This window comes from Triturus cristatus, chromosome 1_1 (assembly GCF_964204655.1).
Source record: "Triturus cristatus chromosome 1_1, aTriCri1.1, whole genome shotgun sequence".
In the NCBI taxonomy this organism is placed as follows: Eukaryota; Metazoa; Chordata; class Amphibia; order Caudata; family Salamandridae; genus Triturus; species Triturus cristatus.
Genome location: NC_140579.1, coordinates 679,277,892 through 679,299,818, shown reverse-complemented (window position 1 = coordinate 679,299,818; position 21,927 = coordinate 679,277,892). Strand labels below are relative to the sequence as shown.

The window sequence follows — 21,927 nt, the reverse complement described above, 5'->3', positions numbered from 1 at the left end:
GGGTGGCAGAGTGGGCTAAAGAACGGTGATGGATTAAACCCAGATCAGTTGACTTGGGGTGAGTGCTTGCAATGTTCAACACTCCGTCCATCATTTCCTTTGGTTTTTGCTTTGTTCGCCATAAGTTGGCAGGGTATGCTCAGACGTGAGTCCCTTGCTCACTTTGCCACTGGATTCAAGCAAGCCTGGCTGAATACGGCTAAAATGCCAGAAACCGGTCCTAGGAAGCTTGTTTCCTGTCCAGGGAAGACATGGCTTGGCAGTTCGGCCTGGACTGTTCCCATGAGGCACAGGGTCAGACTGATTTGCATATGGCCATGTCTGAACTGGGGTGGCAGAGTGGGCTAAAGAACGGTGATGGATTAAACCCAGATCAGTTGACTGGGGGTGAGTGCTTGCAATGTTCAACACTCCGTCCATCATTTCCTTTGGTTTTTGCTTTGTTCGCCATAAGTTGGCAGGGTATGCTCAGACGTGAGTCCCTTGCTCACTTTGCCACTGGATTCAAGCAAGCCTGGCTGAAGACGGCTAAAATGCCAGAAACCGGTCCTAGGAAGCTTGTTTCCGGTCCAGGGAAGACATGGCTTGGCAGTTCGGGCTGGACTGTTCCCATGAGGCACAGGGTCAGACTGATTTGCATATGGCCATGTCTGAACTGGGGTGGCAGAGTGGGCTAAAGAACGGTGATGGATTAAACCCAGATCAGTTGGCAAGGGGGTGAGTGCTTGCAATGTTCAACACTCCGTCCATCATTTCCTTTGGTTTTTATAAAAGATTTAAAAGCAGTTAAGAGTGCTTGGAGACCTCTTTCAGTACTAGATATAAGGACCGCATCGTCCGCATATAGTAGGACCGGGATACCCCGGCGCCCCACTCTGGGACAATCGGCCCCTACTTCCTGCAAAAAACTATCTAAGTCATTAATATAAAAATTAAACAAAAAGGGGGCCAGTATACAACCTTTTCGGACTCCCCTTTTGATTTTAAAGTCCTTCGTCACGCTCAGATCCTGAGAAAATCTAACATTTGCTCTGGTGGATCTATGTAGATCTTCTAAAAAATCCACAATGCCTCCATCAAACCCCTTTGCCCTCATGGACTGCCAGAGCTTCTTCCTGTTCACACAGTCAAAAGCTGAGGACAAGTCCGTGAAGGCTAGGTAGACAGTCCCCTTATATACCACTGTATATTTACTTCAAGTATAAGTTCAGACATTGAGTGGTCGTGGATCGGCCTCTACAAAACCCATACTGGGAGTCGGACATGATATTATTTTCCTCTACCCAAGAGGTGAGCCTTTGCAGGAGGACCCTACCCATTACTTTCACCATGGAGTCTAGGAGTGAAATATGTCTGTAGCAGTGTGGACTGCTTTTGTCCCCTTTTTTAAAGACAGGTATTATAGTTGAAGTCCCCCAAGACTGAGGGCAACCTAGTTGAACTGCGGCGTTAAAAACCGATTCCAAAATTGGTGCCCAGAAAGAGGGGTCAGTCTTGAATAGATCGGGAGGGATCCCATCGGGACCAGGAGCCCTACTGGCTGTTAAGCCTACAATACCTTCCATTATTTCACCCCTCCCAAACATGAGCTTCTTAATGTTAAAACCAAATACAAATCTATCATCCTCTTCATAGGGGCAGGCATACATCTGCTCAAAATGGGCCTCCCATTCCTCCTTCGTTATATAACATTCAAGACCTGCTCCTATCTCCTGGGCAAGAAATGTTTTTTTTAATATACCCATTTCTTCTGCACATACAGATTTTATATCATTGTAGAACAGTTCCGGGATTACTTGAGACCATCTTAGTCTTCGCTTCCCATCAGCCATGCTGAGAATCCCCCGTTTGGGGTTTGATCCTAGTTTCGTTACCCAGGGACTGGTTAAGTAAAGTAAGAGTGGGTTATGATCACTATGTTCACACACTTGGAGTTAATATTTCTGGTTCTGGTCGGTATGGTGGTGGATTCTTATAGAACATATCATCAAGAACATCATCCTCAGATTAATTCACTCCATACCCTCTCGATTCCAAATTATGCCTCTTTTCTACACACTTTCGTCCTTCATGCTCTCCTGCAGTTCTTAGGGGAAACAAACCCTCAGTCATACTTGCATTCCGCCACCTTCTCATTCGATCCTCATGTGTCTCATGTCCATACGATCTGCCAAACAAATACCTATATCCTCTACCGTTTCTCTGTCTTTCTCGGTCATGCATTTCGTTTTCGCATTCCGTCAAAGCTTCAAATTGAGTCGGTCTAGGTCTCGGTTCTAAATTCATCATTTTCTCTCTCAAATTTCTCAAAACGGCCAAATTAAATGAACCATGTTCTGGAAAAGCTAACACTCCATCCTCTTTTGTATACTTGACCCAGTTGTCTAACCAAATACAGGTGTGATATCCATATTTCGCAATCATTAAAGTTGCAGGGGTTTTCGGCGGAGGAAGTAACTGTCCTTCCCTAGTTTTGACCTGTTTGTCTTTCTTAAACCACTTCTTAATTTTCCTGAACCATGACTTTTTCTCTTTTTCCGGTGGATCGTAATACATTTTCCCTTCTTTTCGTATCTCACTAGTTTCTCCTTGCAACTGTACCGCTATTCTATCCAATCACAGCGCGGCTCAAACTAACGCACCATTCCGGAACGTCTATGTCACTGTCACAATCCTCAAATCCCAGCGCGACTCACACTAACGCACCAATCCGGAGCATCTATGTCACCCTGTATTTCTCCACTCCTAGCGCGGCGCACACTAACGCACCAATCCGGAGCGTTTTGCAGTTCTGACCGACTGTCCAATCCCAGCGCGGTCGTTCTGAAGTCAGCAGCCGCTGCGGCAGCTCCTGCTCCTGTCTACCCCTCCTTTACAAATCTGCTCAGTAAGTTTTTGATTCAATTTTTACAATTCAGTTAGTAACAACATGAAAACGTCTCCATTGTCCGCTTCGCTAACCAAAGAATAGAAATAGACCTTTCCCACGAGAATTCCGTCTTTCCCGAGAGCAGCGCTTACCTCTGCCCTACTACGGAATCGTTATTTCCGTTGATAAAGTAGCACATCCCTCTACTTCACCCTTCTAACAAGCATTAGCTAACTGTTTCTCTAGTATTTAAGACACATAGTTGGAGACCCAATGCTCCTGAGAAATAAAACTAGAGTTTCTTAATTAACCCGAATGCCTTTACATTCACGCACTTTCACACATGAAAAAGTAGTACATTCACATAGAATCCTGTCTTTCCTGGGAACAGCGAACAGTCTGTCCTACTACAGAATTATGACATACGTTAACAAAGCAGCGCTTACCTCTCCTTTGTCCTTCTAACAAGCTCAGAAAGTACCTATTACCTTTCCAGTGATGAGCGTTATCGGAATGCCAGTTGGATCCCTGGTACCTAAGACCAGAATTTCACAGATAACCTTCGCTATCATACACACTTCTCTCACACAGAAAATGTCTCTAATGGCAACACACGGCGATGTCACCGAATCGAACCCAGACAATGCGTCGTGCAACTTCAATCGTCACACGTTTTCTCCTGTGTACCTACAGGATAGCAACAATTCCGTCTTTCCCGAGAACAGCGCTTACCTCTGCTCTACTACGGAACCGTTACAAACTTCCGACTTCCTACATCCCAGAAGTCGTGCTAACAACATAAAACTCGACGCAACTCAACATAGAGTGTTAGTACATAACCAGTATCAATTACCAATAATCAATAAGCTATTTACAAGCAATCATCACCAAACCAAGACAATAAAACCATCCTCTGCTACCAGAAAACTGATGCAGTGCAGAACGTCAAATTCCTCCTTCGGCACAGACCAACTACCTCGGCATCCAATTCACTCACATACATTCATTGGTGGGGCCCATAACACCAATATACTTACTCTCGGTTGACCTGTTTTCTGAGGGAAAATACGTTTCACAACGCTGACATGAGAGGAATACCTTTGCCCTACCCTAAATACACTGACATTAAACCCAAGATATCCCTCCCATAAGGGGATGAATCATTTAGTTGTTTTACTTGGTTTTAATGAATAATGCTCGTCTAGCTATACATTACTTCCTTACCACATTTCTTTTATTCAAATAACTGACACAACACATTTGTCAATTAATCAAATACTCTTTATCTAAATTATTTTGCAAGGAAAATTTAGTAATCATCATCCTCAGCATTTCAGAGCATTATATTTACCTATTCTTGCTAAAGTCGTCCTCTAAGTCAATCAGTCAAAGAAGAATTTATTCAAAGTTTAGGCCGCAATTCAGTCTCTCATAGATTCAGGATAACAGCTGTCCAGCAGTGTCACCGTCCTCTCCGTCAGCATAACGTCAGGAAATCGAGTTCGTCAAAGAAGAGCGAGCCGGTCGTAGTGTAGCGATGAGATCCTACCCTAATTCCCTACCTACTTTTATAATGAAAATACTAACAAATATGTATCAAGATTGGATTTAGAGAGTTCTGATTGGTCAATTTCGACTGGCGATAGCGGTTCTCAGGGTGTCGTAGCTGAAGTCATCGAACTTGCTTGTTCCGGCTTTTAAATTGGGCATTGTCTCCTAGTCTTGGATGAGTTCCCGGAATGACCTTGGAGGGTACATGTTCACCCGGGGTCAGGTCCAGGCCACTGTTGCTGGCGGTGACGCATGCGCACTTCACCCAGAACCTCGTGTTGTCAAGACAGTCACGTTTACCGTCCGGTTCAGCCATCTTGTATAGGCCGAAATGGTTAACTTAAGCAAAAGAAACACAAAAACGTAATTAAAAGATGGAAATGACTAATAAAATGTTATCCCCTTACTAATACCCATATGTGTGTGTATTTATCTAGCAGAAGCAACACTCAGAGCGGTTTATACTCACTGAATAAAGCACAAATCACAAATACATCACTTAAAGCAACATATAACATATAATATTCTAATTTTCTACTATTAATATGCGTACACAAGTTAATTCACAATTAATATAGCCATGCAAAGTGCAATCCCCACATATATTTCTCTTGTTAATATAGTTGGTGAGTTAATCACTTCAAACAGATTAATAATATTACAATTAATTGATTATTCGGATTAATATAAACATGCAAAATGGGGGTATACAAAATTTTGTACTACCCGCTCCAGCGCCACCACCCAAAAAAACAATCCATTGTGGTATGCTTCATTCTTTGGGTAATTTCCTGTTTGGTGACCTCAGCAGAATTTTTCATTTGTGAACAATCACAGTATGGATCAGAGCATCAAAGGTTCATAACCAAGTATACTCAATCATGCAAAGTTGTGTATGTGATTATTGATATTTTGAGCTTCTTGATCTTAACCCCGTTCATGGTCCTCTCCAGTGCAATTCTGCTGATTAAAATCAAGAAAGATTCTTGGAAACAGCAGTCATCAAAACTCTACATAGTTATTGTAGTCACTGTTGTCTTGTTGCTTATATTTGGTATGCCGATTAGGTTGGTGCTCCACGTACAGTACAAATATCAACCTGGCCTGCCCCTATGGGTGAGTGATTTCTGCCCCCTTCTCTGCTCCAGCAACAGCAGCATTAACCCCTTCATCTATTGGCTTATCGGGAGACAGATGAGTGGAAAGGAATCTTTCGAGATGATTCTTTTGAGGATCTTCAGGGAAGATTTGAAGGAGCGCTGTCAGCAACACCCATACAGGAGTTCAAGCAGGACATAGACAGTGCTCTAAACAGAAGTGGTTTGATATGAATTTAAATGCTAATCAAGTGTGCAAGGATTAAAATCGCATTCAACTAGACCAATCAGGCTTTATGCCTGGACGAAGTATGCCCCTAAACCGACATCGCCTTCATGGTGTGCTGGGTAGAATGGGAACAATCAGAGAAAACGCAGTAATACTGTCCCTTGATGCGCGAATGGCATTCAACACCATAGAATGGCCATACCTCTTTGCTGTCCTGGAACTAATTGGATTTGGCCCACAATTCTTGAAGTTGGTCAAACTGTTATACGCTGAAACAATGGCACAAGTAATAGTGAATTGCCATACCTCGCGCACATTCCGTCTGTGGAGGGGGACACAACAGGGCTGCCCTCTGTCAACTTTTGCCTTGATGCTAGAGCCCTTAGCCACTTAGGTGAGAGGTTATCTCCTGATCAGAGGGTTAAGATGGGCAGAAGACTACGTCGACAGGATATATCTGTACGCTGATGATATACTATTATATGTAGCATCACTGCCTTCTTCTATCAACAAAATCCTCCAGATATTTGGCAATTTCTGCAAATATTCTGGTTTTTACCATAAACTGGTCCAAATCCACAATATGTACTCAGTATGGCCCACCATCAATGTTAAAATCTGACTGCGAAGCAGCAATAGTGAAAGAAGGCTTTCACTAATTGGGGATCTTTATTACACCAGACCCAATCCTCTTCTATACGAACAACCTCCAGGGTCAGCTGACCCGCTTACAAAAGGATGTGCAACACTGGAGGACACTGCCACTACTGGGTCGCGCAGCACTGTTTAAAATGCTGGCATTGCTACTCTTCTTATATGTATTGCAAAATACTCCATTTAAAGTCCCAAAACATATTTCACCAAAATTGAGAGTGAAGTGAGAACTTTGCTATGGGATGGAAAACCCCTGTATATCTACACACAAACTAACGAAAAGTTGGTACAATGGTGGGATTGCACTACCCAACATCAGATTACACTATTGGGCAACTGAACTTGTGGTTGTCAATTACTGGGTTTACCATCCTCACGATGAGCCAGCATACCAGATTGAGCCTCAGAGGCCACAAAAAAGCCCTTTACACGAACTCCAAACACAAAAACTAACAAGCCTAATGGCCCAAACAATTCCAATATGGCATAACACAACTCCAAAACTAGGCTGGCACAAGGAAGTGTCGCAAGCAATGCTTAAAGATTAGGGTTTGATAGATGGGACGACATAGGCATCTCAGTGGTAGGAGATCTCTGGAAAAGAGGAGTGGTCATCCCATTCTCAGAGCTACAGACAGAGTACAAAATGGTAAACCAGGAAGTATTCAGATACCTACAAATATCCCATGACTTGACGACCGCCATTCCACGGGGTGTGGTCTTGCCAGAAGCATCTCCACCGGAAGATAGACTCCTTTCAGAATCTATGAATCTAAAGGCAATCTGAATGACCTATCAAAGACTCAGTAAGAACCTACCGGACCCACTCTTGCACCTCAGAGAACACTGGCAAAGATATATTGGCGATATAGACGATGAAGACTGGCAGGAAGCACTGACATCCCCACGGGAGGTAGCCATTCCACTGAAATTCAGACTGATTCAGCTTAAAATCCTGCACAGAACCTATCTCTCAAGTGGTACACTGACTAAAATGGGGAGGAGAGAGGACTCTGGGTGTCTATGGCTCTGTACACGGGAAAGCACATTTTATCACTCCCACTGGGAATGTCTAGTTATCAAACCATTCTGGGAGGCTATCACTTCCCAGAAGCAAATTGTAAAAAAAAGATCCACCCAATGCCCAAACTATGTCTTCTCAACATATGGGAAGCTAATGACCTGACCTCCGCAGAACAATCTTGGGTTACCATGGGAATAATTCTCACTGAGCAAAGTATTGCCCAGAAGCTGGGGGTAAGAGAGATACCCTCCTTGGAAGGATTGGAAAAAGATATGGATAAATGTATATCGTTGAGAAAGACTTGTATAAGAGAAGGGGAGAATGATCTGCAAAGGCAGTGGACGAGGGAAGCGAAAAGAGTCTTCACCTTCTTCCCACAGCTCCCACCCTCACTGTTTTACAGTGCAGCCCAAGCCACAAGAGGAAAGGTGAGGGGGCGTTTAATAGCTCTTTGCTTTTCAACTGGCAGTCAAACAACATGGGAAAAGCAATGTAGCACAGCTGAGGGTAAGGAGGGCTGTGGAGGCTTTGTTTGTCTGTATTTCTCGGCTCTTCATGTATGTAATGTCAGTCTGTGAGAGCTGCAAAACGAAGATCTGGGAACAACTGAAGTGTTTTATTATTATCCCCTGTCCCCTCCAAAAGAGAATTGCCTTAATTTGGTCATTCAGGTCACCCACTCTTTATATTCCACTATGGTGGGCTATACCAGCTATTAAAACCCCACTCCCTCCTAGTTGGCCTTTGCCTCAGACTAATAATACTGGAGTAGGCAGTTAATGTTCTGTTTAGACTGTTGCTACAGTCTCTAAGGTTTTATTTCTTGGGTGATCAACGTTTTTTTGTCTTTCCAGTGTGGCACAATGGAAGACAATGTTTTCAATGCTTTTTAGACCCACACAAGCCATGGACCACTGGAGTAAATGTTGGTCAAATTCTCCTATATAGTCTTGGAATATCCTCAAGGAATAGTTGCCACTTATTCTAGGACAGGGTAGGAAAGAATTCACATAAAATGGGGGGCTTCTCCGGAATCGAATAATGTCAGTCTCCATGTCTCAGTGTTTTAAGATAAACTAACCAAATTAAAAGGTGGGAATTATTTACGACAATTCCTTTCTATTAATTGATCAAATAACGATGTTGCAAAGGCATATATAATTTGGGTTATTGACCAAAGTTGAAAAAGTGTACCATGCACCACTATATTAAGCTATGTAAGTAATTGATAATATGAAGCCTATTTTTATCTTTGAAGATTTTAATGAAGAGAGATACAGAAGATGATAGGAGAAAGAAATGAATGGTAGAAAAATGGTAAAGAGAAGAGAGAGATACAAAAGAAATAGAGAGGAACGATAAAAAAAAATAGATGTTAAAATACATCTTATGATTATATATGTAAACAATGTAATTACATTATAACAATATAAGGTTCACCAAATGAATAGTAACAAATCATTAGCTTAAAATTGGACTATTCACAAACGACATTTTATCGTACTATTAGTAGCTCTATATTAGTACTACTAATGTACTACACAATGCTATTGACAAACTTACCTGTGGAGTTTCCGCCCCCTCCCCTCCTCGCCTGTCTTTTTCTGTGTTGAAATCTCCACCACATAGTAGTAAATGTGGGAGTGACAGAGGGGAGTGTCTGGAAAATGTGAAATACTTACTACAAAATGGGAGAGATTAAGGGAGGATCAAGGAGGGGTTTAGGGAGGGATGAACACACATCCACAAAAGAAGAAGCCAATTCCTATACAAAAACTGCACTTCTAAAGTTACTACAGCCAAAAGAAGACCCAAAACAGTTGCACATGTGTTCGAGCTCAGAACTAGACTAAGTCCTGCACCACACATGGCCAACCATTGGTATGCAAAATCCTTCCATAGAGAATAAATATTGGAGGTAACCAACCCCATTGAAATTATTATTATTTATTTTTTTTTTTTTTCTTGACCTCCCACCCATCCCCAAACAACAACAACAACATTGAAAATTATATTTGGCTCCTTTTTGGCTGTTTTTAAATTGCAAATTTGGCTCCACTCCCTTGTTTCAGGGGGTGGAGACATGTACATCTACTCGTTTGAGTAACTTTACACTTGTAGATGGCAATTAGCCAAAAGTTGAAAATGTACTAAAAAGTGAACTCACATGTAAGTTTATCTTGTGAATAGACACCAATATATTCTCAGAATTGTATATTTTGTGTTAATGAGCTGTATGACACTAGTTATTAATAAATCCACTAATTTCCCTTTCATATTATGATATGACAATCCATCATCTAAACTTCCTAAGAAAATAACAGAAGCAGTCTCCGTGTCTTTAATGAAATCACAATTTCCTCCCTTCACACCGCAGGAAATCTACATTTCAAAGTAAGGCACAGAGACTAATATTACACATGATCGAAGTCTTGCTACAATTAGAGCTGCTAGGCTCAAATGAAAATACTTAATAGTAGAGTTTTGATACCATCTTAACTACCTCAAGTTAATACTTCCTTATAGAAATAAACTGGTGTCTACCTCCTTCAAACAACAAAGAACTTTCTCCAATCTTGCAAACCCATGTCTACACTGCTATCAGCAAAAGCTTCATATAGATTTGACAAAGAACTCTGCCATGCCCACAAAACAAGACTATTCGTTGACCTATGGTCCTGGAAACTGGAAGACACAAATATTTCTTTGGATGCACCCCTTATGCCTTGTTATTCATTGGACTCCTGCATAAACTTGCCCTTTCCATCCTTTTGTGTCAGCCGAATCTTCTTCAACACCCGCAACCCACGTCACTCTTTTGTCAAATGTCTCTCAGATCCACTTCCATCTAACTAACCAGAGCAACACCACTAATATAACTGAGTGCTTGTGCCTTGTCTAGCAGGGAAAGAGGGAATGCTTTGTAGGGCCATCAACATTGGGAGAACAGCCAACCAGTGTTAATAAAAAAACAACATAAGTGCAGGGGCACAAGGTTTTTATTAGGAGTGCTCTGCTCACCCCACTCTGTCAGAGTTGCTGAATGCCAAAGCGTTGTAGTCTTTATTCCACAACATGCCTGTTTCCACCACCCTATGCCAACTGCCTATCTCTCCTTTGCAGGTATGTTTATCCCTGCTTTCTTCCTTTGTCACAGTGTTCCTTTCTTTGTCTTCTCTCATCGTCCTCTCTATATCTCTCTGGATCACAGTTGAATTGCTGTTAGTTGACTGACTTTATCACTGCTTCCTGCACAGAGTAAATAGGTTTTACTTTGTAGCTGCAACAAGAACATCAGTTGCATAATATGGCTCTATTATGAGGCATGTTGGCACAATAATAAATTAATAAAACTATACTTAAAATAGTGTTGAATAATCAGTTTTGTAGTTTTCATCCTTTGAATTGGCAGTTTGATAAGATTACACCATTGAAGGGTTGAAAACCCAGTGTCCTCTTTGAACATCCAAACAGCTACTCAACCAGTAAATGATGCACCAAGAAGGACACCTCATATTAGTTCAGTGGAGACAATCAGAAGACCAATAATTCCATAGCTCCCAATCTCTAATTTCCTAGTCCACACATTCATAGCAAGACCAACCACATTTCATGGCTCCTGTTTAACACAGCTTCATCTTCACCCCTATCAGTATCTGAGGAGATCACTAGTGCAGAGAAATCACACTCTGCCCCTCAGTGACAATGTCTTACCATGTCTGCCTCAGAATCCCAGAGTGGATAGCTCACCACAGTGTGCACATAGGGGCAGATTTACAAGCCCCCTGCACCACCAGTGCATCACTTTTCGTGACGTACTTGTGGTGCAGGGGGCTCCTCCATATATACAAGGAGAGGAAAAGCCACCCTGCGTGACTTTTCCTCTCCTTGTAAATACGGCCCCTTCACATGCAGCATTTTGCATTGAAGGGGCGTTCCATGGGTGTTGCTGTGGGTGTTCCCACGCAACACCCACGGAACAAGACACATCTCCAGATTTACGAGAAATCGTAAATCTGGAGATGCCTGTGAATGCTACGCCATCCTGGAGGTGGCGTAGCGAGGCCCAACGAGGAGAAATGTATTCATTTCTCCTCGTTTTTTCCTCTTTTAATACGTGCTGCATTCTACAGCACGCACTGGAAGAGGAGAATGCCTGTAGTGATTGTTTTTGTGCAGGAAGGTGCCTCTTCCTGCACAAAACCAATCTCCCCACGACACAGGCAACTTTGCACCATGGTTCAAGGGTGCCTGCGCCAGCGCATGGCTGCAGTTTGTGTGCCAGTGCAGGGGGAAGCACAGAGATGCAACATATTCTTGTAAATATGTTGCATCCCTGTGCTTTGGAAGTGCCGCAGCGTGTCGCAGCCAAAGGGCTTGCGGTGCCACGCTGCGGCACTTCCTCGTAGATCTGCCCCTAAGTCTCTCTGACAATGCCCAAACCCTCTTGCTCTGAAAAGTTCCACCATTAAGATAGCTATACACAAACCATCAAAATGCAGTACATATGTACAGAACACCTAACAACATAAGTTACATCTATGTGCACAAGCAACACTTTTTTCAGCTAATGGTTCCCAAAGTAATCAACACTGTAGGCACTTGTTTCGAGATGAAAAAGGCAGAATGGTGAGGTACTCCCCACAGTGTATTTAAAATCTTACACACCAACCAGAATAGTTGTGCTATGCATCCTTCAGCCAAATGGCTGCTGTGTGAGGCATATCAAGGACCATCTCATCACCAAAGTAATATGATTCGAGCCACTAAGGAAGATGGTAGTGTAAGTGATATAGCAGTTCCTACAGTCATGTGGACATCTGGTGCTCTATTCCACACAGGGCGCATTTTTCCTGTTTGCACCACAGCACACGTTCAAACAGGTGCAACTTGCTCAAACAGGTAAATTGCACAGTATTATGTTGAATGAATAAATGAGCTGCACTTGGGGCAGCCGCAAATTCGTGCCGCCCTGGGGGCAGCGCATTCAAGTGAAATACAGAGCGGCTTTGAAGCAGCCACTCCTTGTGTTACTGTGCAGGCGGCAACTTGCCTGCACTTGTAAGAGGGAGAGAGATCCCCTTGTCGATGGGTGTAGTGGGTGGCTGCACCCGCCTGCAAGTAGATGTCTGGTGGTCTTTTTAAAGGTAATGCATACTGAAATCTTTTGTCATGTGTAACTGTAATTAGTCAGTATAGCCACCTCCTGCAGTTTTAAGTATAATATTGAGTGATAAATGATTATTAGTCCCTCATTACCAGTAGACCTATAAAATACCCCATAGTAGAGGGGTACTGGTGATCCGTTGTCCCAATAATACCAGGGATCACAAGTTGAATGCCTATAGATCCCTACTTAAATGGGAATACTTTTGCAAAGATTTCCTCATGTAAACTCCAGTATTGCCTGTAGGATTAGTCTCTAGTATACTGCACCACTATTGATTCCTGATGGGGTCTGCTACATGTCTATAAAGAATTATGAGCTAGTGAGGGCTTGTCGTGTAAAATGTGGAAATGTACTCAATTTGAAAATCTTCTAAGACATGGTTACAGTCTTACATGAAAAGTCCTGATGCTCTCTGCAAAGGGAAGAATAACTGAGAACCTGTACTTTCCTAGCAAGGTGCATCTTCTCTGCTGTCAGCAGCTTAACAACTGCCTTGTATTAAACAGTAGTGGTTAGTTTGCTCCATTTCAACAAATGAACCGAAAACACAATATATCTCATCCCTTAATCCAAGACATTCACTTAACGCATTTTAAAATCAAACTCTTACTTTTCCCATGTTCATCATACTTTTCACACAAACACTGAAATTACCCCAAATCTTTCAGTCCCATAAACTATACATCACATCACCCAGTGTGTCCACATTCTACAAAATATACCCCCCATTAACCTACACCTAACATAAACAAAAACCTCAATGTGTACCTGCGAACTCCTCAAGTTTGCTCCATAGTGAATGTTCTTTGTTTTATGAACTTGCGGATCATTTTATGATCGTGCATATGTACAAAATGGTTTAACCATATATTGTATTTTCGATACATTGGCTGGAATGGAGCAAAATAAATGGTGGTTTTAATTTTGTAGTTACCCCTGTCGAAGGACCTTTGAGCCTGAAATGCATTGGGTTTATGCGAAGATGACTATTCAGGATGAACGATGTACTGCCCACATGCTTGAGAAAAAAGCCTGGACAGGCATATCTTGAGCATTTGAAGTTATGGGAAAACATGAAGCCTGGCATGTGGATGGAGAAAGTTATGAATAAACATTTGGTGGAAATATGAAGAAAAATGTAATTAAATGGATGATGAAATTCAAAATGGAGTCAATTGAGTATCGAAGTATGCTGCTGTGCGTTTGGGAATGGGGCGTAATTGCTCTTTATTTTGCTTGGATTTAAACGTACGTGCCAGTGGGGCGGAGCACGACCCCAGTCAGCACGCAGGAAATTATTTGATATGCCTGGAGCAATCATGAACATTGCAAAGAAAGATGGTGTGCATTCTATCATTTAATTTTGACACTCGGGGAAACTAACCATAATTCTTTTAAAGATGAGTACCATGCCACAAATTTAAATAATATGAATGGGAAGAATTTTCAATAGGCCACTTTTATAGGGTTTTTGTTGGATCTTATTGCAGACATGGGAGCACATACATCCAATGAATAGTAAAAACTCAATTATTACATAAATCTATACGAGCTGAAACAAGTACATCCAGTGAAAAGTAAACTCAATTATTAAATACTGATATGCTATTTGAAATCAGTTGGCAATAGGAACCTGTTTGCAGAGGGATCTGAAGTCAACTGGATTTTTTGCTATAGCACTTAACAACCACACAGAGCAACAATTTGATCCAAAAAAACTAGTTAAGATCTGTCTATTGACTGTGCCACTTGAGTAATTCTGTATTGTCATTGAATTATGCAGATTATGTTGCGTTTTTCAAAATACTGAAATGAAGTATAAGGCACTGTTTGATTATACAGCCATATTCTAATATATTCTGTTTTATGCATACTCCTTGCAGTTGTGATAAAGCAAGCAATGCATTGTGCAAACAACCTATACTTTCTTGTTCCAGCAGGCCTGGTTTGATGAAAAAAAGAGGTCCTTCATATCTATCAACGATTCTACATGATATCTGTTTCATCTTTGGTATTGGAGCTTCAAGACTGCCTGCATAATAACAAGAAATATATAATGTGTAGTTCTGCCTCGCAACAACTCTGAACAGTAGTAGTCTTTTCAGCTCCAAGTCTGACCTCCAGCTGCCAGTAGATGTACCTCTGATGAATACAACATTTTTACCTCCAAACGGCAGGAGATGTGCCTGTGGTCTTGAACTCTTTGTAACAGAAGTTGAGAGGGTAATCCCACTACAATCCCAATCTTCTTTAACAAAAGTTTTACCATGTGTCTAATTTCAACAAAGACCTATGCTTTATAGGTGCTGTATATCCAATTACTGCATAGCTTAACTATAGGTGGAACTTACAGCGTGCAGGCAGTGTGATATCAGTTAACCTTCTCAGCTCTACGGAACACTTCCAGCTTCTAGGTGTTAAAGTTCAACTAAGGCTCTTCCAGACGGCTGCATCAAGTTTTGCAACAACTTCATGATTTGACTGTGAGGTGTATCGTAATGTCCATGTCACCGCATGCTGTAACTCAGGACACCGTGCATGTTGGGAGCAACTACATACACCTGGAAAGCCCTAATACCAGAGTGGTTTTGAATTCCATGTGCCTCTTGGTCTGCATCTGTGGACTGGTTGAGAATGGGACTATCATATTTTTCTTTGGCTTTCGGATTAAGAGAAAAAAGTTCACAGTCTTTGTTCTAAACCTGGCTTTGGCAGACTTTGTGTTCCTAATGTGCATTTCAGCTCTTTTGGCTATTATCTTTGTTTTTGATTTGCATCCAGAAACCTTACATCAGCACCCAGACATAGACCATGTTATGAAAATTGCAGCTTCTGTTGTGATGGTATGTCTCTTCGGGTACAACACTAGCCTATACCTCTTGACAGCTATTAGTGTAGAGAGGTGCCTCTCAGCTCTTTTCCCAAACTAGTCCCACTGTCGCCGCCCGAAGCACCAGTCCGCTGTGGTTTGTGGTCTGGTCTGGATGCTTTCCTGTCTGATGACTGCTGCAGAGACTGTGTTATCTGTGACAAAGAAAAGTATACTTCAGAGGAACAAGCAGTCAGAAGCAAAAATAGCAGACACTGTGAAATTGTCTTTATCACTATTAATATTCTGAGCTTCTTGGTCTTCACCCCACTCATGATCCTCTCCAGTGTGACTTTGCTTATTATAGTCAAGAAAGGTTTGTGGAAACAACAGCAGTCAAAACTCTATATGATCATTGTGGTCACTGTCATTGTGTTCCTTATATGCGCCATGCCGATAAGGGTGCTAATTCAAGTGGGGTTTAAGTACAACAAACCGCTGCCAATTAAACTTATTGATACCTGCATGCTGCTTTGCTCGATTAACAGCAGTGCCAATCCTTTTGTCTATTGGTTTGTGGGACGGCGAGAAGGTGGAAAAGGCTCCCTCGAGATGACCTTCCAGAGGATATTCAAGACGATTTCAAGGAGCACAAACTACAACATCAAGGGGAGATCACAGGCAGGAACGGGGTAGAGACAGTCCTTTGAAAAAAGGGCTGAAATGAGAACCGGAGAGAATAATATGGTATTGCTGCTCAGATGTGAGATCAGTTTCAGAGACTCAGATTTTGGTATGCTATGGTAATACATAATGACCTCTGATAAGGTTTAAGATGTTGCTTAACTGTCTGCTGCTCTTGTTGTGCCTCATCAAATTAGCATAAAGATGTGTTGATATAGTAGTGTTGGCTTAAGGACAGCCCCCTTGACATGCTGTAGTCTACTCAATTTTGCACCCTCTGTTGATACTGTGGAATTGTGGGATTAAGCTCAAAGTCCTTCCTGTTAGCTCGCCATCCCAAAGACTTATGAACCTCAACACCTATGTCTATCAAACAATCTGAAATCGCTGAAGCCAGTGGCTTTTCTTCAATACATTTTGCGACTGCAAGCAAGGCTGTTAACTGGCATATACTGCAGACCCTTTTAACTGGTTAATACAGTCTTGATTTTATAACAATTTGAGGCTAAATCTTGTTACTACTGCGGCATGGAATGTCCCCCTATCCAAAACATATTAGAACATGAGACGTTACAGCTCAGTAAGACTGCCGTATGAGCTTAGCGTTCACTTTTGAGATCTGTGCCTGAACCGCAAGTTGCAGCTTCAAATGCATACATTGTCAACTGAGTCTTTCATCCTTCTGAAGTCAATAAACTGAATACCAAGTGCAACTGCTAAGTGACAATTGTAAGTGGTATGGTATAAGTGATTATACAACATTTTTACACTGTTCAATGAAAAACACTTTGTATTAAAGCATTGGTAACTAACAGATCAATAGTGAGGCAGAACCTTCAATATTAATCTGAACTCTAATGAAATGAAGGGTAACTTTAAATGTACTGAGATTCTAACAAATTGAAATTCTTTGGGATTGACCAAATTGTTAATGCCAGGGGAGATAACAAGGAAGTGACACTGAGAAAACTAGAGATAAAGAGTTAGCGGTACACCTGCATCAATAAGATATGATGTGACAGCAGTATCAATTGATTCCCTGTTTTATCTGTTTTTTTTAATATGTAAATGTTGAGTGTGAATATTTGTATGTTTTCAGTCTGGTGTTATCCAAGCCATTTTGCTTTTTTAAAACATCTTCAATTAAAAATAAATAATACGTATACACATATGGGCTTTCAAGCAGTCCCACATCAACTATTGATCTATTTCATTGTCATTTACATTTAGCTTCCATACACCACTGCATACACCATGGGAGAGCTGGTCAGCCCACTTCAGCTATTCGCTACCCTCATTGTGAGTGACTGCATTTTGCTTGTGTGCAAAGTGTGAAAGTAGTTGATTTCAGTCCCTTCCTGTTGAAACACTGTGTCTTACTGGGAGGCACCAGGTGGTAAGAGACATCAGTGTACTTCCATCAACTATGGCAGGACGAAAACATGGACAGCAGAGAGGCGCCTGAGATGCTCTAAGGGCAATCAGCACATGGGTTGTATGCGCGATTTGCTTGCAGCCCTACCTGCTAACAAAAGTACACCTGCAGCAGCATTCCAATATTTAGAAAAAGGCAGTGATAGAGCAAAGTTCCTCATTTTACTAAATACACGCATGTATTAAAGTGCAATTTATAGCATCAAAATAACATACACACTTAACGCAACATTTATTGTAGGCAAACACAATTATCCATTATAAACAAACACTTGAATTAACACGTTGTAGTGAATTAAGTTAGTGTATCTACTGTGCCATTTTGAATGTCGAATATAAAAATTAGGGGTAATAGGCCAGTGCATGCATTCATGCAGTTGTTTTGCACAAGATATTTTTTTCTTTTTTTCCTCTGCAGATGCTGCAATTTCCCAGAAGCTTTCCGTTAGCTAGTGAATAGGCATTTGTTATGTATTAGTTAACTGATAGAAAGGTTCTCACCAGGTAGAAAGGAAGATGCGAAGAAGCATGACTCATGGGAAAAGCAGTCTGAACCACAAGTTTCTGTTCAACGTTTCGAATCAAGGACATTGTTGTGTATGAACAACTGTAAAGATGTTGGAAACTAGGGAGTCTACCTGCTGCCAGCTTTTGGAGGAGAATGATTGGTTCCTGAAAGTAGAGACGAGATGCTATTTTGCTAGTAGAGATTTGTTGATTTATAATAGCGTGTGCACCTAGACTAGCGTGGTGCAGATCTTAGAGATGCTTGCTGATTTCAAGCTGAGAAGACCCCAGCTTCTGCTAATCTCCACTGGCTGAGTGCTAAGGCTTCATGCCTCTGCACTCCTATTCTCTCATCATAAACCTTCATTTGGCTTCCTAATGACCATACCTTACTTTACTTTGCTTAAAATAAAACGCCATTCTCACCCAACCTTCTTTAATTTAGCTTAGGGCTATTCCTTTATCGCACACACTTGCTGCATATTCTGCATTCTATTTGCAATTTTTACCCATGTGCTATTTTTAAATATAACATTTTAGATCATTTGGATCTGTAATAATGATTACAAAAATGTAAATACTTACCAAACTAATGATTGATTTGAATTCATTTGTTAATAAATCCCTTTTAAACTCATTCCGTTTCTCTTTGTCATTGCTTGTGAAGTCCCAATTAGTCTTCTCTGTTATTGTAACTATTGTCAAAGATAGCTCCTTATCTATTCTCCTTGTTGACTAACACATGTCCATACGACCAATGTTGGGGTTATTTGACGATTATACCCAAAGTTTGAGATACAAGAATCTCCGCTCTGGCAAATGGTAGCAGAGTGACAGTTAATGCCAGAGGAGAAAAGGAGGTAAAATCGTTGAAAATCTTGAATTGATTAAACTCACCCCAGTTTAAAATTGGAGTTTGGTGGTTCAAAAGGTGTTTGCAGTGGTGGAGGTGTGAATATTAAAGGGGTTGTATGTCATAATTGTCTAGGTTGAGATTGAGGTGCTGTGCTAAGTTGCAAGTTTTGCGTTCTTGTAATGCATATGGTTTATTTGTGTAAATGTGTATACGTGTTTGATGCTGAGCAGTTGGAGTTGTTATTAGACTCATTCCTGTCCAAGATCCTGGGATAGATAAGAGATATTGTCTGCTAAAGTTTTGTGGTGTTGGTTCGTGAGGTATCATCGACTGCACAATTGAGATAGGGACTGAAGCAGATTGTTGTGATTGTACCAGTAGTGATTGGTGCTAGTGGATCCTATCGCTCAAAGGGGAAGCTGCATGAGTAAGGGTGATTTCCACCGGTTGAGATTTCATCTGTGCGTGTGTGGAGAGTGGAAAGGGTTCTTTTGTGAGTGTTTACTTTGAATTCCTTAGTGGAGCAGACAAAGGTTATTTGTTTATTGTGATTGCTTAAAACTTGTGGAATTTTAGATTGGAAAAAAATTGTAAAGGAGGCTGAACTGCTGCAAGGAGTGAGAGTTGCAACAGAGATTACCACGCTGGGATAGGTCAACGGGTGCGAAGTGTCGTGTTGGGATTGGTTGGTGAGCCATCATGTGTTGAGTTGTGATAGGGTATTGAAGGAAATGATTGTGCTGTGCCTGGGTCCAAAAATCGATCTGTACTGAATTGTGAGCTGAACAAAACTTTGAATATTTTAATTGAAATTTGTTCATTTTTCCTGGTTGGCTTGTTGTAGTCATAAAATGTTTCAGAGCCTTTAGAGATTTAATAAGGGGTGATGTGCGAGTTCCTGTCTGTGAGGGCAAGAAAGCTCCACCAGAAAGTACACCAGCATAACATGGCAACAAGCATAGACCTTTATACGTTTTGTGGCTTTGTCAATGGCACAAGATCAGCGAAAATGAGGGTGCATTAAGATTTCCACAATATGGCACATTTGATCTAAAGGGTATTGAGAATTTGAGGGGAATATTATATAACATGAAACCACCTACTTGACGTGCACAGTAAGAAGCAACAAAAATGCAAAGAGGAAGAAAAATATCAAACTGGAGCAAAGAGAGCATGTGCTAAGTAGGACGAAGGACAGAAAGGTGGGAATGTGCAGTTGAGGGAGCTAGAATGTATCCTGCATTGACCACAGAGAAGTCTAAAAAGGATTGGAAACAGGATAACGAAGATTCCAATACTCCAGAAAAATCTGCTACTGCTAGTGATTCAGGTGATGATATCTTAGATGCTCTGTTGTCCTCACGTCTGCCACTTTGAACAGACTCAGCTAGTGGTAAAACATCTAGTGCAGCCCTCGAGAAATCTACTGACCCACTGTCTGCTGAGTCAAATTTGATCAGGATGAGCTAATTTGCGACCCTACTTGCACAGTCTTGCAAGCTGACAAACAACAGGTGTCCTGTTTACTGAGTTGAATGATCAATAAAGAGGCCTTTTAATCTTGTTTTCATCTTGTCACATTTGACTGTGTTCAAACACAGAGGTCAAATGTTAGCTTTGTGTTTACTTTTCTTTCCCTGACTGCAAAATTAGAGGATTTTGTAAAGTGAATTGTCTGGCAATCGTATTGTGCACCAAGTGTGAAATTAAAGGCTTTTGGTTTTTTTTTTAATAACAAACAACGGGTAAATAGCTTATAAATGAACTGTACAAATATTTAAAAATGCATTTCAATAATTTGGAAAGCAAATTTTCTGTTATTCTGTGTGATGGAAACTAAAGAATTTAATACAATGAAAACAAATCAGAACATTTTGCTTAGTAATGTGTAAATGATAAATATTTTTGCTCAAACTCAATTTCCACACAATATTGTTTACACGCTATATAGTTTAATAGTTGCATGTTAGTGGGGCCAATTTTGGCCATTTCAATGGAAAATGAGCTCTCTGTAAATTACAGTATGCTACCACACCATGCTTCAGTAATATATTTATTAAAATTGAGCTGTGAAACATAAACTGAGAAACATTCCTGCGCCTGCCCTGATGACAATGCTATTAATCAACTAGAAAGCAAGTCAAGAGTCACGTGTAGCCTATGTATGCAACTAGATTCTTATTATACATGGAGCAAAAATGTAGTGTATTAAATCAAACAAAAGAGTGTTTTGTACCGCAGAAATGCTTCACCTACTTAGACAACTACTACTGTAATTGCTATAGTTGTTCCAGTTTCTATTGTGACTGTTCCTGTGCCAGTGTCACAAGTTATATCAGCTCAGACTTTATCAATTCCTTTTGTATCAACACCAGTAACAATTGCCCCAAATCCTGCTGTTCTGGGAGCTGTAGGTGGAGTAGCTGCGGCAGGGTTTCTCCCAGTGTCAGAGAATTCAGATTGTTGCCTGGATCCCATTACAAAATGTCCTGTCTTTAGGAGAAAGGAAAAAACTTGTTTTTACGACTCCAGTTGCTCAAGGTGGAATAGGACCATTCAATTTTACCCCCATGGTTTCAGTAGATTCAGAGTAGAAAGGCAGGAGAGACTGAGTCCCCTTCCACGAGTCAAGGAAGAATTAAACCCTTAGACGTACCAAAGTTAAAGTTGGAATTGGAGGAAATCATTATATATACATTATATAGACATCTCACATCTGAATCAATACCAAGAACGTGAGCCGATTTATCTGAGAATACATAGCGTTCAGCTACCATACATGAGAAATTAACAGAATTGGTAGGAAAATATAATGTAGATCTTTCTAAAAATAGTCTTTTTTAGAAAATTTTCAGGGAACAACTGGATGATGAAGAGATAGTCAACGTGTGATCTAGAGTGAGCAAATGGGCGAAGAAGCTGGGAAAGAAAAAGAAACAAGCAGACAGTGTAGAGGTAAATGTCATCCTGCCTTCATCACCCCCAGGTGAAGGTGAGGCCTTGATATTCCCTCTGAGGAAGATACCAGGTGGATGGCATGTAC

General features: G+C 41.1%; 1 pseudogene across 1 annotated transcript in view; it reads left to right on the top strand.

The window, feature by feature from the left end:
• The window catches only part of LOC146870879 (proto-oncogene Mas-like), a 62,103-nt pseudogene extending 43,492 nt beyond the window's left edge, over positions 1–18,611 (top strand). The window contains exon 2 of the transcript XR_014979793.1: positions 14,532–18,611. The product of XR_014979793.1 is annotated as a proto-oncogene Mas-like (transcript). The remainder of the gene's footprint in view (positions 1–14,531) is intronic.
• Positions 18,612–21,927: the final 3,316 nt, after the last annotated feature.